General features: G+C 39.4%; 1 long non-coding RNA gene across 1 annotated transcript; it reads left to right on the top strand.

The window, feature by feature from the left end:
- Nucleotides 1–1,681: 1,681 nt before the first annotated feature.
- LOC129144843 (uncharacterized) lies at nt 1,682–15,702 on the top strand. Its single transcript, XR_008549560.1, has 3 exons — nt 1,682–1,798; nt 13,710–13,898; nt 15,664–15,702. It is a non-coding gene; the product is annotated as an uncharacterized LOC129144843 (long non-coding RNA).
- The last annotated feature ends 264 nt before the right edge of the window (nt 15,703–15,966 follow it).

Here is a 15,966-nt window from a genome sequence, read left to right as displayed (position 1 = left end):
TCTGAAAAGCTTCAAACAGGGGACTGGGTGGGGTCCAGAGGCCTGTCACATCCCCTACAGGTGTGCCCACTGCACTTCTTGCAAAACTATTTGTGTAAATTGCCAATATTGAATGTGTCTCCACAGGTCATTAATATTTAAGCAGTTAGAATTCTTTGATATTTTTAGACCATGATGATTTAGTGATTCAGGTTTTCTTTCTAATCCTTCATAGCACAACATTTCCAAATAAAATGTTGTGGTTTACCCTGTAGTTTACAGGAATATCTGGAATAGTTGGAGTACAGAGGAAATGCTTGACACTTAGACATTCTTCTCTCATATTTCATCATACTCCCTTTGTTAAGTTTTACCATTTATAATTTCTTTTATTCCTTCATTAATTCATTGTGCATTGAGCTGCTCTGATGCAGTAGGAAATATTAAATTCTGAACTGATAAATATGAATACTACAATCTCTATGTTCATAACTTTCCCTATTATGGGGACATAAACATGAAACTGAAGTTATATTGATGAATGGAAAATGAAAAATTAAAGCATCTATGTGCAGAGAATAGTCCTGGGGAGGAAAAGATGAATCCCAGGCAGATGAGGGAGTATAAGTAATATTTCTAACTTTGTCTTTGCCACCCAACCCTGGACACCTGCCCCTCTGGGTTGATGTTAACTTCTTCTCACTCACAGAGGCCTCATCATTGAGCATGTGACTGCCAGTAGGGTTTAAAAACTAAAACAAATATAACAACATCCTGAGCTGGAGAAAATCTTAACTAAGAACTGCAAGGAATAACTGCCATCACATACGCTGTGTAGAATCTTAAAAGGGAGCAGGTGGTTTTGAGGCCAAGATTTATGTTCTACAGCTAGTACTTTAGAAACAGAATTATATATAAGAAGGCTGACTCTGTTTGTCTCTTATGGATGCAAATAAGAGTCACATCTGTAACCTGTGCTTTATTCATATTTTTAGACTCTGATATTATTACAAATGGTGAGTGTAAGTCCAAACTAAAACACTGAGGGTCTGTCTCCTCATCTCATTGCAGGATTGAAATAAAAAGAGGAAGAAGTCTATGAAAGTCAGTTACCACAGGGCCCCTAACTGCAGGGGATGGTTAGCTATAAATGTCAATAATCCTAATGAGGACTGTGGAGTAATATGTTAAATAACCGAGTGAGCATGCCAGTCCAGAAGCTGCTGGAGGAGAGCTCAGCATCAATTAGAGACAAAGGAAATAGCTGGCTTTTCTCTCCATCCAGTAGGCCCTTGGGGGCTCAGAACTAGCTGGTCCAGAAAAAAGTAGAGAAAGCAAAAAGAAGTGGGGTGAGGATGAAGCAACTCAGCCTCCTAGAAGTCTGAGGGGCAAAAAAAAAATAGAAACCCCTGGCTTATACTGAGACACACACACACACACACACACACACACACACACACACACACACACACACACACACGCACACACCCCAGTGAAGAGGGAAAAGCTAAGCAACCCCAGGGGAACTTGACAGAGGGTGTCTGACAGCCAGACTGAGTGACCAGCCTCACCATCTGCTCCCACACTTCTTTCCCCAACAATGGGGACTTCTGTGGACCTTCTGCCCTCCCCTCCCCCACCTTTAGCAGGCATTTAAATGAGGCCCCTACTCGGGGGCAGCAACTCTCCTTGGTGCCAGCTCACATGGAGGGAGCCAGCCCTGCAGCCTGAACAGGAGGCCTGAGGGGAGAGGTTAAAATCTCAGCTGCCCAGAGAGATGATTACGGAGCCGCTCCCAAATTAAGCTGCTTCACTGCTGGTACTTGGGCATGTGTTGGGATAATTGTGCTTGAATACTTAATGCTTGATTGACTTGGCTGTTTTGTGTTTGACCATATTTTGAAATGCGATCTCACTGTTGGGGTAGGCAATTAGCATCGAGCCCACGGGGTTGGAGAGAGTGAAACTGAGTTGCTTCTATGGTGATTTCTGCTCCTTTCCTGGATTCAGCACAGAAAGCTGAGTGTTCTACTGGGGCTCATTTGCCTATATTTGGATCATCTGGAATTTTGATCTTAAAGAGGACGTCTCTTAATCCTGAACTTCAGTGTAGCTGCCAACTTTGATCTTTGTGCCTTTGGTAACAGCTGAATTTTGCTTCCATTCCAAGTGACCTTTATTCTAGTTCAGCAGGGGAAGGGCAGAAGAGGAGAGGTTAGGGTTCAGAAGAGGACAATGCAGGCCAAGTCACAGAAACACTGGAACAGAATCTGAGTGATAAATTATGACACCGAATCTAGAATCCCGAGATGACAGTCAGCTGATTGGCTTAGGTCCCTAGCTTGATCAGTTCTTTGTGTCTTCATCTTTGTATCCCCGGTGCCTAGCACGATGCCCAGCTTTTAGTAAAGCACTTAGTGTTTATATTTGTGAAACATGTGTATTAAGGCTAGTGCAATGTCTCGGAAAACAGAGAAGGGCAATTAGCTAATTTTTAAAATCTGTTTTATTTCATTTTCAAAGGCTGGATTTGAACACTACTCAGGCTGTGTCCCATATTATTGGAACCATGTGATCCAGTTAAGAATTAGAAAAGGCAAGCAGGGACCTCACAGATTCAAGACCTCATTGGTTATATTTGAAACTGCTGGTCTCTAAAATAAAGGAAGAACAGGTTTTTTTCTATTCATTAAATTTCTAAATTCTACTCATTTAAAAGTAGCACAGAGCCTCCCTGGTGGCACAGGCGGTTGAGTGGAGCTCTGTGAAGCTGTCCGCAGCCTCTGCAGTGCTGGTTTGATCCCTGCTGGCCTCGGAGATACCCACATGGCGTGGCAGTCCTCTCCTTTCTCTCCCGCTGCTCCCCTCGGCGGTGTATTTTGGTCAGTCTGCCTGTTCTGTTCCCCACTCTGTCTCTGGTGAATCCTCTCACGCTCCTATACCTCTGGCCTGTACCCTGGTTCTTGTATAAATAAAAATAAATCTTTTAAAAAAATAATAAATAAAAGTAGCACAAGCAGGTATGGATTCATTTAAAGAGGTAAGAGAAAGGTTAACTATGGAATAGTCAGGTGACTTAATGTGTATCATTAATTACATAAATAAAAGTGTGTGTTCCATAAATGAAGACTTCAAAACCAATTTGTTGAGTTTTATGAGAAAAGAAAGAACGAAGGACTAATTAAATATATTATGAAATCTAGGTGATGGGTTTCATGAAGAACAACTCCAGGGGGGTAGAAAACTACGGTGGCAGTCTACGCCCAAATGTTGACAAGAATAGCCCCAATTTCTGTATTGTCTGGGACCTCAGAAGACTATAGTTTAGCAAAATAAAAGGGATCATTGACTTTGGCTCAGTGGTTTGATGTTCACAGTATTTGGGATATACAAAGGATTTATTTGTGAGTTAATCAATATCACTCCACCAAGACACGACTCCAGTGTTGGTATGTTGGTGCTATTGTTTTGAATGAAAAATGAAGAATGATTCATTTTTGGATTTGCATCTTTTCTTTGTTCTTTACCTATGAGAGACCTTTTCCTGTCCTGAATGTTTAACTCTTCCAGGTTATTTATGTTTCGTCTGAGTCTCCTCATTTTTAAAATGGGTGTTTTAATAGTATCCACTTCTTAGAATTTTTGTGAGGATTAAATTTAAAAATATTTGTAGGATGCATATAACTTGTAGGATGCATACAATTGTTCAGGATGCATACAATTGTTCGTGGTACTTGTGTATAGATTTTCAGTGATGTTATTCACAATTGTTTAATTTGAGTACCTTCTTGTTGGTTGAGAATGCAGTCTCATTCATATTTCTTTTCTGTGTGTATGTGTGACTCTGCTTAAGAAGACTGTAGTCTTCTCCAAAAGATAGTGCAGACAACTTTATTATAGTAAATACTTTTGTAAGGTCACATAATGAAGTATAATAATTCTCAGTCACTGCCCTAAATTTGAAATTCTAATTATACAATTATCATAAATTCTTAGCAGCTGGGGAGTCTGGGTTAAGTATTAACAAGGCTAAGTATTTTAGTGCATTATGTAAAGAGAATAGAGTAGTGAAGAAACTGGCGGGTTTGAATCTTGGCTCTTTCAATGATTAACCTCTTTGAGCCTTAAGATTCTTAACTTTTAATGGAGTAATAATACCTACCTTACAACATTGATGAAAGATTAAATAAGGTTTTTTATATATATATATATATATATATATAAAGGATTTAGTACTGTGCCTGGATTGTTTAGCAACGATTCCAAAATTAATAATAATAATAATAATAATATTAAATTACTATTGTTATTGTTAGGGTTACAGCTATGATCAGCCTCATTTCAGGTCACAGAAATGGGAAGATTTGTCTTTTTTTTTTTTGTTCCAAATTGGGAAACAACATTCAGAAGATGCTCATGGCATACAATTTGGCACCTTAAAGGGTATGCTGTGCTCTATTGCAAACAAGCCAGAGGATAGGATTTGAAATTCTGGAAATAAATGGCAGACTGCTAGTCCCTCTTGAAAGACTTCAGAGCTGAGGAAGACTTTGCTGCTACAGGAACAAAGGCTTGGTCTCCTCTTTTGCTTTCTCTCTGCCCCCAGTAATCACAACCATCACCACATTTAAGGCACTGTTTATTAATTTATTTATAAGTACAAAGACTTTATTACATTATTTTTAATCACAATAGAAAATCTAATATGCAAGTTTGATGTTATCCTAATTTACCATTGTGTAAAAGTCATTTAACTAGCAGTTAGTAGAACCAAGGATTCAATCTGGGTCTTTTTGACTAGTAAGCCTGAGTTTTTACCCTATTTTTCTGGCATTTTTTTAAAACACCTTAGTGTTCCCTCAAACTCAAGCCTTAACAAAGGTCTCTGTAACAGTTTTAAAGAAACATTTTTGTCGATTTTTTTTCTCAACTTGAGTTGCATTTTCCTTCCCTACAGAGTATAAAATTATCAGAATCCACACATATACACACTGGCGAAACTATAGTGCGAGTCACTACTTCAAGTGATGTTACATATAGTTTGGCTGCAAGAAAATTAAACTCAGTATCAGGAGAAAGTTTCCAAGACCTGTGGGTGGTTTTTTTTTTTTGTTTTTTTTCTTTTAGTATTAAAAAGCAGATGCCAAAGAGTGAAGCAAATTAGGAAAAGTCTCAACCATAAATAATAAATACATGTAATATTTAATTCAGTATTCTAAAGAGGTTGAGACATACTCAGAGTTGCTCACACATTAAATTAGTAGTGGAATCAAATCAGACTCCAACCTTTGGATTTTCTTTCCAGTTCTTTTTCTTGACACCTCTGTAAACTTCAAGGTATTGGAGTTAATAGAACAGAGCATTTTTAACAAAAACAAATTGTGGGGAAAAAGGTGTTTATTTAGTGCACACCAGGAGTAGTGTTAACTGATGAGGGCCTCTAATTGTGGAGGTTGTCCACATGCTTGGATCCCTGCATGATATGCACAAGCAGCATATTTCACTCCAGGTCTCCGCTCAGTACCGAGCATTCACCCCAGTGGCCATGTTGCAAGAACCACTCATTCTAATTGAATACCTCTGCAGAGGCAAATTTGTTACTGAGGAATCTTCATAAAAGGGGGAGATACCATGTCCCCCATACCTATTTACATGCAGCTGCCTTGGACTAGCTATTGGGAGCTAGTGGATGGAGTTGACCAGCCAGGTAAAGCTAAGTAACACAAAAGCAGGTGGGCTGCAAGGGGTTTCTCTCAATCCTGCTGCCCCATGTATATCCTGGTACTGTGGGGAAAGACACATGGAAGAGACACATGGAGGAAAGATATGCAAAGACATGTGGGTGAGCCACATGTGGTGAGGCTGACATTATCTTGATGGTACTTTAATTTTGCTCCTTTTGTCTCAGCTTTCTGGGATCTGTTTCAGAATTACTTTCCTAATTTCCCCTTCAGAGGGTCTCTTAGCTTGTGGCAAGCTGCCCTGTTTAGCTGGGCTTTTACCTATATGATGATGTGTAATTTGGGGTATTTTATTGGGGAAACTTATTAGGAATTTTTTAAAAATTAATTAATTTTTATTTTATACATTGTTTACATCATTTTTCTTTTTTGCACAATGTATGCATTTTCATCTTGGTTATATTCCCCATATAATTCCCACCCCCCTTGTTTGATCCTACTCCCTCTTATCCCCTGCCGTAGTGTATCTCTGGTTTAAAGAAAAGAAAAATATCGGATGGTCTCACTGATAGCAGGAATTCAGAAAACCTAAATAAGGGACCAGGAAAAAAACCTAATTATAATAAAGTGAAAATCAAAATCAACAGTGAACTTTCTTCTTTTCTTGCTATGCACACAAATTCTTTTTAAGTTCCTTTACACTAAGTCTCATTTGCCTTTACCCACTTAGATGGCTGGATCCCTTTAGAGCATGCAAGTTTGGTGGTCCCTGGGTATTCCTCAGTTGTGCAATAACAGTTTGAAAGGTAGCATCATTTATTTCTGGAAACTTCCCTTTCTCTCTCAGGGTCCTCTCACACCTTCCACCCCCAAACTTTTTTATTTTCTTACATCATCATTCATTTTTGTACAATATTAGATTTCTCCCCTCAGGTGTAGTCCCCATAAATCTCCCATCACCACATCACCTGTGAACTGTCACCATAGTCCCTTGTGCGCTTCCCTCCCATTTTGGTTCCTCTTCCCCCTCCCCTGCTTTGTGCCTCAGATCTATAATTTGCCTACAAGTTTTGTCTTTTTTTCTTACCTTTTGTTTGGTTCCCCTATATTCCTCCTATAAGTGAAACTATCTGATATTTTTCTTTTACCTTCTGACTTACTTCACTGAGCATAATCCCATCCAGCTCCATCCATGTTCCTGCAAATGCAAGAGTTTAGCTTTTTGATTGCTGAGTAGTATTCCATTGTGTATATATGCTACATCTTCTTGACCCAGTCATCTGTTTTTGGGCATTCAGGTTGTTTGCATATCTTAGCTATTGTCAATAGTGCTGCAATAAATATAGGGAGTGCAGGTGTCCCTTCAAATTAATGTTTTTGTGTCCTTTGTGCAGATTCCTAGGAGTGAAATTTCTGGGTCATATGCAGCTGCATTTTTAGTCATTTGCCTCTCACACCTTTTGAAATACCTGCTACCACCATGGCAGCCCCTAAAATCTTGTTTGTATATTTTATTATCAAACAGTTTGTTCTGAATTGAAAACTAATTTTTACAAAATCCTATACAAAATTATCTGCTAAGAGTGATCCTTGTATTTGTGTAGCTCATTACACTGGATAAAATATCCACATATGCATTATTTTATTTTTCTTGTTAACTCTGCCAACTGGACCAGATAGATGGATTATCCACATTTTACAAATAATAGAACAGGGTTAGAGAGGCTGAAAGACTTGTCCAGGGAGCAGTGGAGCCAGAAAAGCTCAGATTCTGAGTCCCAACAGAGCGTCATTTATTAGTGATGTGCATTTCCTTGCAGAGTATTTCCACTTAGAGTGAAGTTGCCTGAACACTAAAAAGTGTTTAATGCAAAAATACTCTATGTAATTTCAGACTTTATGGCAAGTTGCACAAAGGTATATACTTTGAGGGCACCTCTTGATTCATACCATCGGAATCTAAATTAAACCTTCATGAAAGAAGGTCATCAGAGGTGTTTCTTCTCTCTAGAGTCCCATCCCACAGCAAACATTTGACAATTTATTTCTTCAAAAGAAAGGAAGTACATTTCTGTCAGTGACAAGGATAAACAAAGGTAAATGTCAAGCCAAAAATACTCAGTAACTCTTCTGTTTGCCCTATCCTGGAGCATTTTTATTAGTGATTTTTAAGTTTTGTGATAAAGATATTAAGCAAATTAAGTTGTGGGATGAAATTTATGGGAAACTGGTAAGAAACTATTGGTAACTTGGTCATATGTTGTGTATCATGTCCTTTGTGAGTTCTTTAATAGCTTCAATTGCATAATAATTTCTTAGGTTCTTTGGAACACGAGGGCCAGCACTATGAATAATTGGAGGTGGACATAGTATCATCATAGCTATGTGTACCATAGAAGAAAAGGTATTGCCAGTAATATAAAATTAATAGCAGAAGAGATTATATTAATGTAATTTTTTTTTTACTTTTTCATTTGTTGCAACAGAATTTGTACTTGTTGTGGAAGCATTTGTATGATGGCTGTTTTAAACTCATCAAATCTTTCTGCTGTCTGATTCATCTCAGTGTTTACGGTTGTGGATTGTCTCCTTTAAATTGAGATTTTCCTGGGCCTCCCTGGTGGCGCAGTGGGTTGAGCGCTGCGCTGCGCTGCGAAGCTGGCCCGCAGCTTCTGCAAGCGCTTGTTCTATTCCTGGCCAGCCAGGGAGATTCCCACATGGCGGGGCCGATCTCCTGCCTCGCCCGCTGCTCCCCTCAGCAGTGTATTTTGGTCTGTTTGCCTGTTCTGTTCCCCTCACTGTCTCTGGTGAATCCTTTCACCATCCCACACCTCTGCCCTGTACCCCAGTTCTTGTATAAAAATAAATAAATCTTGGGCCTCCCCAGTGGCGCAGCACTTGAGCGCTGGGTTGCGAAGCTGCCCGCAGCCTCTGCAGCGCTGGTTCGATCCCCGGCTGCTCCCCGCCCACCGGAGGAGGGTCCCACATGGCGCGCAGACCTCTCCTGCCGCCCGCTGCTCCCCTCAGCAGTATACTTCGGTCCTTCTGCCTGCTCTGCTCCCCGCTCTGGCTCTGGTGAATTCTGTCGCCCTCCCGCGATTCTGACTGTACCCAGTGCTTGTATAAATAAATAATAAATAAATAAATAAACAAATCTTAAAATAAATAAATAAATAAATATTTAAAAAAATTAAAAATTTAAAAAATTGAGATTTTCCTGGTTCTCGGAATAATAAGTGATCTCATATTATTCTGGACATTTTGCATATATTATGAGGCTCTAGATTTTATTTCATCTTTTGTAGTAGACTTTCCCCTGACTTAGAGCTTTAGGGCTGGATGTGCGTGTGTGTTTGGTTCCTGATGGGCTCTGCAAATGCCTGAAGTAGAGAGCTGGCTCACATTGCTTCCTTGCAAGTGGGTGGGTGGGTGGAAGTTGGGCTCCACCTTTAATCCTGCTGATACTTCTCAGTGAAAGTGGGGCATCAGCTTGTACTGCCTCAATGCCTCCAAGTGGCTAACACTAGGGAGGCAGGAAAGAAGAGGGCTGACTCACCTGCTTTATTGCTGCAGGGAGGAATGGTAGCTCCCTGCTGGGCATCCTTGACATCATGGCTGGGAACGGGAGTACTAGTGTCAGTGACCTCACTTTATACCTCCTCTTACTATCTCATTAATACCAGGAGTGGCAATGAGGTTCAGTTCCCCACTGGGCTCCACTGATATGGGGATTGGTGGTGAAGAAATGGGGGAATGAAGTGCTGACTAGATATGACTCACAATTTGTTTAGTTTCATGGCTGCTTGGTAGAAGTGGGAGTTCAGCTTCCCACCAGACCTCAACTAATGCTGTCCTGCTGGGTGAATCTGAGTGTTACTGATTGCTTCTGTGGGGAGGACTATGATGGAAGATCAGCTCCCTACTCAACCCCGCTAAAATCAGTTCCCATAAGGTCAGTTTCCTACTTAGTCCCCCATGAGGTAGAGAGAATGCAGTTCTTCTTTTGGAGTTTGACTGCAGTAAGGCAATCTGGCCAAATAGAATTTGTGTTGCTAGGTCACCCTTTTCCTACTCTTTAGGCTAGGGGATGTTGGTTTTTCTTAGTGTCTTTTTTGGGTGGGGGCCTATGCATATTGGCTGTGCATAATCCCAGTAGTTTCCAGGTGGAGACTTCTGAGTCTGGATGTATGGGGGTGAGATAGGGATGACTTACTGCCATGCCATGCTGTCCCTCAAGCCCCCAGATTTCTAGGCAGGTTGTTGTCTTCAGCTGGCTTGTGATACTCTGTCCATGAATTCTTAGTCCTAAGAGGGAGAACATCTGCCTCTGTAAGAAGGAGAAATGGGGTACTCCATATTTGAACTGGATGCCTCTGGAACCATTTTTAAAGAACTGTTTCACATTCAGTTTGGTCTGAATATTTCCATGGAATTGCTATAGGTGTACTCTGTGTGTGTGTGCATGTGCACATGTGTGCATATGTGTACTACCTCAAAACTTAGTGGCTCAAAGTAACAATGTGTTTGCAATTTGAGTGCAAATTGGTAGAGATATCTTGTCTCTATTCCATGTGCCATTGGCTGAAGCGTGTTGACTGGAACTAGAGTACATACTTCTGCAATGACTGTTTCACATAACTAATGAATTGATATTGACAGTTGGGTGAAGCTCAACTGAAGCTGTCAGTCAGGGATCTTGACTATTCTCCATGTAAGTGCTCACATAGCTGCTTGGACTTCCTCACAAAATGGTGGTTGGCTTTCAAATTGTAGAAGCACCAGGTTTTCTTAATCTATGACTTGGAAGACCTGCAGTTGTTCTTTTTGTGCAGCCTATTGGTCAGATCAGTCTTAGACTCAACTTAGATTCAATGAGAATGAAATGTAATCCTCACCTCTTTATGGGAGGTACAGATTGTACACATAGTAGGGAACAGAATGATGTAGGGTCATGGTTAGAGAGTAACTTGAAACTCTGTTTTCAGTTTCTCTGTCAGTAAAACAACAATATTACATATATCATAGAGTTACTAGGAAAATAGATGTATCAAGTTTAGAATGATTCCAAGCACACAGTAATAGTCAATATTTTTTTTTTTTGCCTAACAACTCATTTTGTTTATATAAAAATGGAGAGTTGATAGAGAATATTAGTTAGAGGAGAGCATAAAATTTCCTACATGGAAATGATGATATTTTCTTATACAGTTCAAGTAGACGATTTTACTGGTTAATATTTCATTTGGTAAATTCAACTAGTGCTTTTTCCTTCACTTCCTCTTAAACAACTGATAGAGATTAAAAGAAAAAAACAAGGCAAAGTAGTAGGACATCAGATGAAAAGAATAACAAATAATTTTATCGTTTAGTGACTTCTGGTGTTTCTGTTGGAAGCCTTTTTTATTTTATTATACTCGTGAATATTTTTCTTTTTAGTATCACTTTTCAGTCCTTTCACATTACATGTCAAGAAAGTAGTCTTTTAAAAATGTATAATTATATATTAAATTTAATTATATTAAAAATATAATATTGGAATGATATGCTTTGGGAGTGCTCTTGTGAAGAGTTAGTTCTTTAGGAAAGTTATGGGTCAGCAGAAGTCATCAGCCAGATAAATCCAAGGAATCACTACTAGACCTAGATAAATTTCAAGTCAAGTAATTTTCTACATTTTAGCAGTTCTGACAAGGTGGTTTTTTGTTTCTATATCAGAGTTGAGGGTCGATGCTAAATAATGTACTATTAAAATTATGCAATTTCATTATTTTTTGCAGTTGAAATGTTAACCAGGTCAAACTTTTCATTAACTAGTGCATGGTGTCTTTGTAACTATCTTGATTCTGTATAAAAAGAGTGCTCAACTTTTGCCATGTTGTTTTCACAGCACTGGTAATTTCCATTCTTCTCTTCTGATCTGTGTCCATACCTGTAATTACTCCAAGTGATTAAGACTACAAGTTATTCATTCTACAGCTGACATTTCCTTCTATGATTATTCATCTCTTTGGTTCTTTTAACAGCCACATTTTATTAATGATCATTTACCATGCAGTAATAAATTCTGTGTCATTTGGTCCTTCTGGAATTTTCTGATCTTTGATTGCAGTGTAACATATTGCCTGATTAATTGCTCATCATTGCTGTTTTCAGCTTCTGCATGCACTAGTTAAGGTTATTTCTTCCCTTTTTGGCTTTACTATCCCCTGAAGATTTTCATTTTCAGCAACCTTATTAGTTTTTCCAACTTCTATCATTTCCTTTTTGCATTCCCTGAGAGCACAGAGCATACATGGAATCCTTATAAACAGTTATCACTTTACTCTTGTTTTAGTCTAACACACATTTCAGCATGCCTTAGACGCACATAGAGGGTTTGTTAAAAACACAGATTGGGCCTCCCTAGTGGCGCAGGGGTTAAGTTTCAGTGCTATCAAGCTAATTCCAGCCACTGTGGAATGAATTCAATCCCAGGCCAGGGAGCTAACCCACATGGGGCAGCAGACCTCTCCAGTTTCACCCACTGGCCCCCTCTGCAGTGTATTTCAGTGGATCCTTCTGTTCTGCTCCCTACTCTGTCTCTGGTGAATCCTTTCACACACACCTCCCCCCACCCCACCCCACCTCTGGCCTACCCCTAGTTCTTTTATGCATAAATAAATAAAATAAGTCTTTAATAAAAAACAAAAAAACATAGATTGCTGGATTCTTCTCCAGAGATTCCACAGGTCTGTGGTGTGGCCACAGAATTTCCATTTCTAGCAAGTGCCCAGGTCCTGTCTGCCCAGGAACAATCTTTTGAGAAGCCCTGACAGCAGAATAGTGTGGTGGTTAAAGGCTCTGGATTCAGCACATTGGGGTTCAGATGAGAGCTCTGCCACTTAATTTTCCCAACATATGATCTTGGAAAAGCTAGCACATTATAGCTTAATCTCTGTAAATTGCATCTTTCACATTTAAAAATGAGAAGCAACCAATCTTTTAGACTTGTAAGGATTAGATGAGATAATCTATGTACTTAGTACAGTAGCAAAATGTAAAGGTTCAATACATTTTATCTATTGGTATTTTTTTACATTATAGGAGGAGTTAATGTTCAAATTCAGTTATCAAAATTAGGAAACATGCCTCCTTTAGAAAATTGGTCATTTTTCTTAGCATCTTGATTTTATATACTGCTGAGGTAGAAATTTTCTTTTCTTCTTAAAGATTGGCCATGTGAACAGAAAGATGCAGTAGAAAGATCATGAGATTTGGAATCAGGAAAATGCCTGAGTTCCAGTCTAGACTCTGCTATTCCTAGCTTTGTGACTCATAGCAATTTTCTTCATCTCTCTGATCCAAGTTTCCTGTAAATATCTTCTAAAGTGGTGATATAAATGGTAAGGACTGTGGTTCTCAGATTTTAGTACATCATGGATCAAATAAACTAGTTCACTTAAAAGTTTTTTTTTTTTACTTTAACATTCTGTACAAGCATAGCTATTATTGTTATTTTTACTGAGACTGCATCCAGAACAATTTTTAATTGTACTTATGTATTGGCATGAAAAGTTATGCTTCTATGGAGTGGCAATTATGGAAAAGACTCTACCTTAGAATTACTTTGAGGTAGTAGTGACTCCACCTGGGAATTGCTGAACATTTGCTTAGATATATGGATGAATTTTTTTCTACTGTAATCTAAGTAGGTTTCTTATTAACAGAAATGCTGTTTCATCTTTTAGACTTTTTAACTGGAAGAAATGAACATCTGAATGACCATATTTAGAAATGATACAAAGAGAGAAAAAAAAATGGTATCTGAAAATGACTGGATCAAAAGCATGCTTAATAAAGTTTAGTTCTCGTGGTTTTTGATAACAACTTTGAGACAAATATCAGGTGTTATTTTCAATTGGTACTTGCAATCAATTGGAATCTTTCCGAAGTGGAAAGAAGTTCCATTTAAAGAACTTAACAGTCAAAAAAATTTCACTGTGGTATTAATGTGGAAGATATCAAGATGGACCATATGTATTACATGCTTTAAATGTGTTTTTCTTTTAGAAAGCAAGACAATGTACATAAATCACTGCAGATGTCACAAAGAAGGTTGGGACTGAGGACTGAGAGAGTATAAAGGAGGAAGAGATTATTTCTGGCTGGGGGATCAGCACCAGCCCATTTTCAGGCCATGCACTGAGCCACAATAATACCAGCGTATCTCAGTGGCATAAGGAGCCGGGGAAGGAGTTGGTGAGTCCAATTTATTGACCTTCACAAAGGATTATATTTAAACCATCTCAGACAGATGATAATCTATCCTCCATTGGGGGAAGAAATCCTTCCTGTGAAGGAGATTCTATAACCTTCCTTATTAACACATTTCAGAACTTAACAGCCTTTGCTTGCTGCTGAGAAACCTGCTTCAGCTCCCACACAAACATAAGGATTTGCCCTCTCTGGACTTGCTACACACAAACTTGCATCTTTATATTAGGCCACCATTATATCTCTGGGGGCCCTTATGTCATCACTTCACTAGCTGATTAAGCAATCAAGCAAATAATTCTGGAAGTCAGGATATATAGAACTGCTCAAGAGTGTTGAGAGGCAGTTCTGGTGCATGAAATGGAGATATTTTCCAGGTATGTTTAAAAAGTCCTGGTGATGTGTGGGCTCAGGTAAGGAGAGTATGGGAGTTGACTCCTGAGATAAAGAAAACAGGAGGCACTGGAAGAAATGGGATTAGTCTTAGCCCCCTCACTTTCTTGTAACTTTGGGCTGATGACTTAAAATCTTGCAACCTCAAATGTCTTACCTGTAGAAAGGAAAAATCACATATCTACTTTATAGGGTTGTGAAGATTAAATTTAAAAGATGCTTGTTTTGTGATGAAGTACAAGAAATTACTAATGTATGCCCATTTTGATCAGTAATGGTAGCATTTCTATGTGGTTTAAGCTGATAAATATTCTCAGCAAAGTACCTACCAAAGACTGAACATTGATAGTAATTTTTATAAATAAAAGACTATACTGTGATGATGATGTGATGACTACATTGTTGTTATTTTCTTTAAATGTCCTGGTCTACATTACCCAGGCTCAGTGCCACAGGATTTTTCTGCAAATAAACATTTATAAAATGGGCAGACATTGGTTTCAGGAGGTGCACACGATCCCATAAGAGTGTGGAAGACAGAGCGTTGGGGTGGCCAACAGGAGTTAAGAAAGGCACCAGAGAGGTGGCAGCCTTTGAACCAGGCCTCGTAGGGTAAGCTGAAAATCTCTAGGTAGACAAGCTGCCGGAGGAATCTCCAGTAGAAGGAGAACATGTGCTCAAGACACAAGGTGGGAGGCAATGTGAGAGATTTGGGGACCTGGGGTGATTGTGTATGGCTATGGCGGGAGTTGCAGACTTGCAGATGTAGAGAGAAGGAACATGGCTTGAAAGAAATGTAGGTTTCTTTGGGGAAGTGTCACGATGGGTTTTGCATGTTTGTAAGTTTCCTCGAGGGGTTTTATTGAGAATGATGGGCTGGAGCAGATGTGCAGAAGCTGGACACATGTAAGTCAGCTATTGCAGCGGTCCTGCTGAGAAATAGCAGAGACTGAACCTGGGGCAGCAGAAGTGCTGGAGAGGAGTGGATGAAGTGCTATCTATACCAAGTTATCTATACCAGCCAAGTCCTAGTGATGTGTGGCCTGAGGTGAGGGTAACATGTGAGTTGACTCCTAGGTATGTGCCTTGGGCCCCTGAGTGGGTGGTCCTGTCTCACCTGGGATAGAGAAAACAAGGACCTGGAGGAGGCCAACTGAGGCATGAGAAATAGGGTGGGAGAGGCCAGGGAAGATAATGACTCAAAATTTGAGGCTGTTGCGTTCCGTGTGTGAGAGTTTTGCATTTCCTCTGACTTCCCTGCAGTATGAGGTGAAGTGCCCTGTGGGCCCCACAGGGATTCATGAGGCCCTTGCTTGCATCCTAACAGGTGAATAACACTTTGTTCTGATTCCACCAGGGCCTTGCCTCCCGAAGGATTCTGGTCATGTATCTGTGCCAAGGTAATGGTTAATGATTAAAAAAAAAAAGGTAGCTAATCTTAATAAATAGAGTGCTTACTAAGTGTTAGGTGCTGTTCCAAATGCTTTTTATTAACATTTCATTTAATTTTGGGAAAAACTCTTTTTGAATTTGGAGGTACTATTCATCCCCTGTAGTGAATGAGGAAATGAAAATCATGGAGTTAACTAACAGGTTCAAGGTCATGTAGCTAGTGAGTGTGAAGTCAGGATACAAACTGAAGTGGAATATTCCAGGGATT

This window comes from Talpa occidentalis, unplaced genomic scaffold (assembly GCF_014898055.3).
Source record: "Talpa occidentalis isolate TD23 unplaced genomic scaffold, MPIMG_talOcc4v2.1 talOcc4.7, whole genome shotgun sequence".
Lineage (NCBI taxonomy): Eukaryota > Metazoa > Chordata > Mammalia > Eulipotyphla > Talpidae > Talpa > Talpa occidentalis.
Note: the sequence above shows the minus strand (reverse complement) of the source record. Positions and strands in the feature narration are given on the sequence as shown.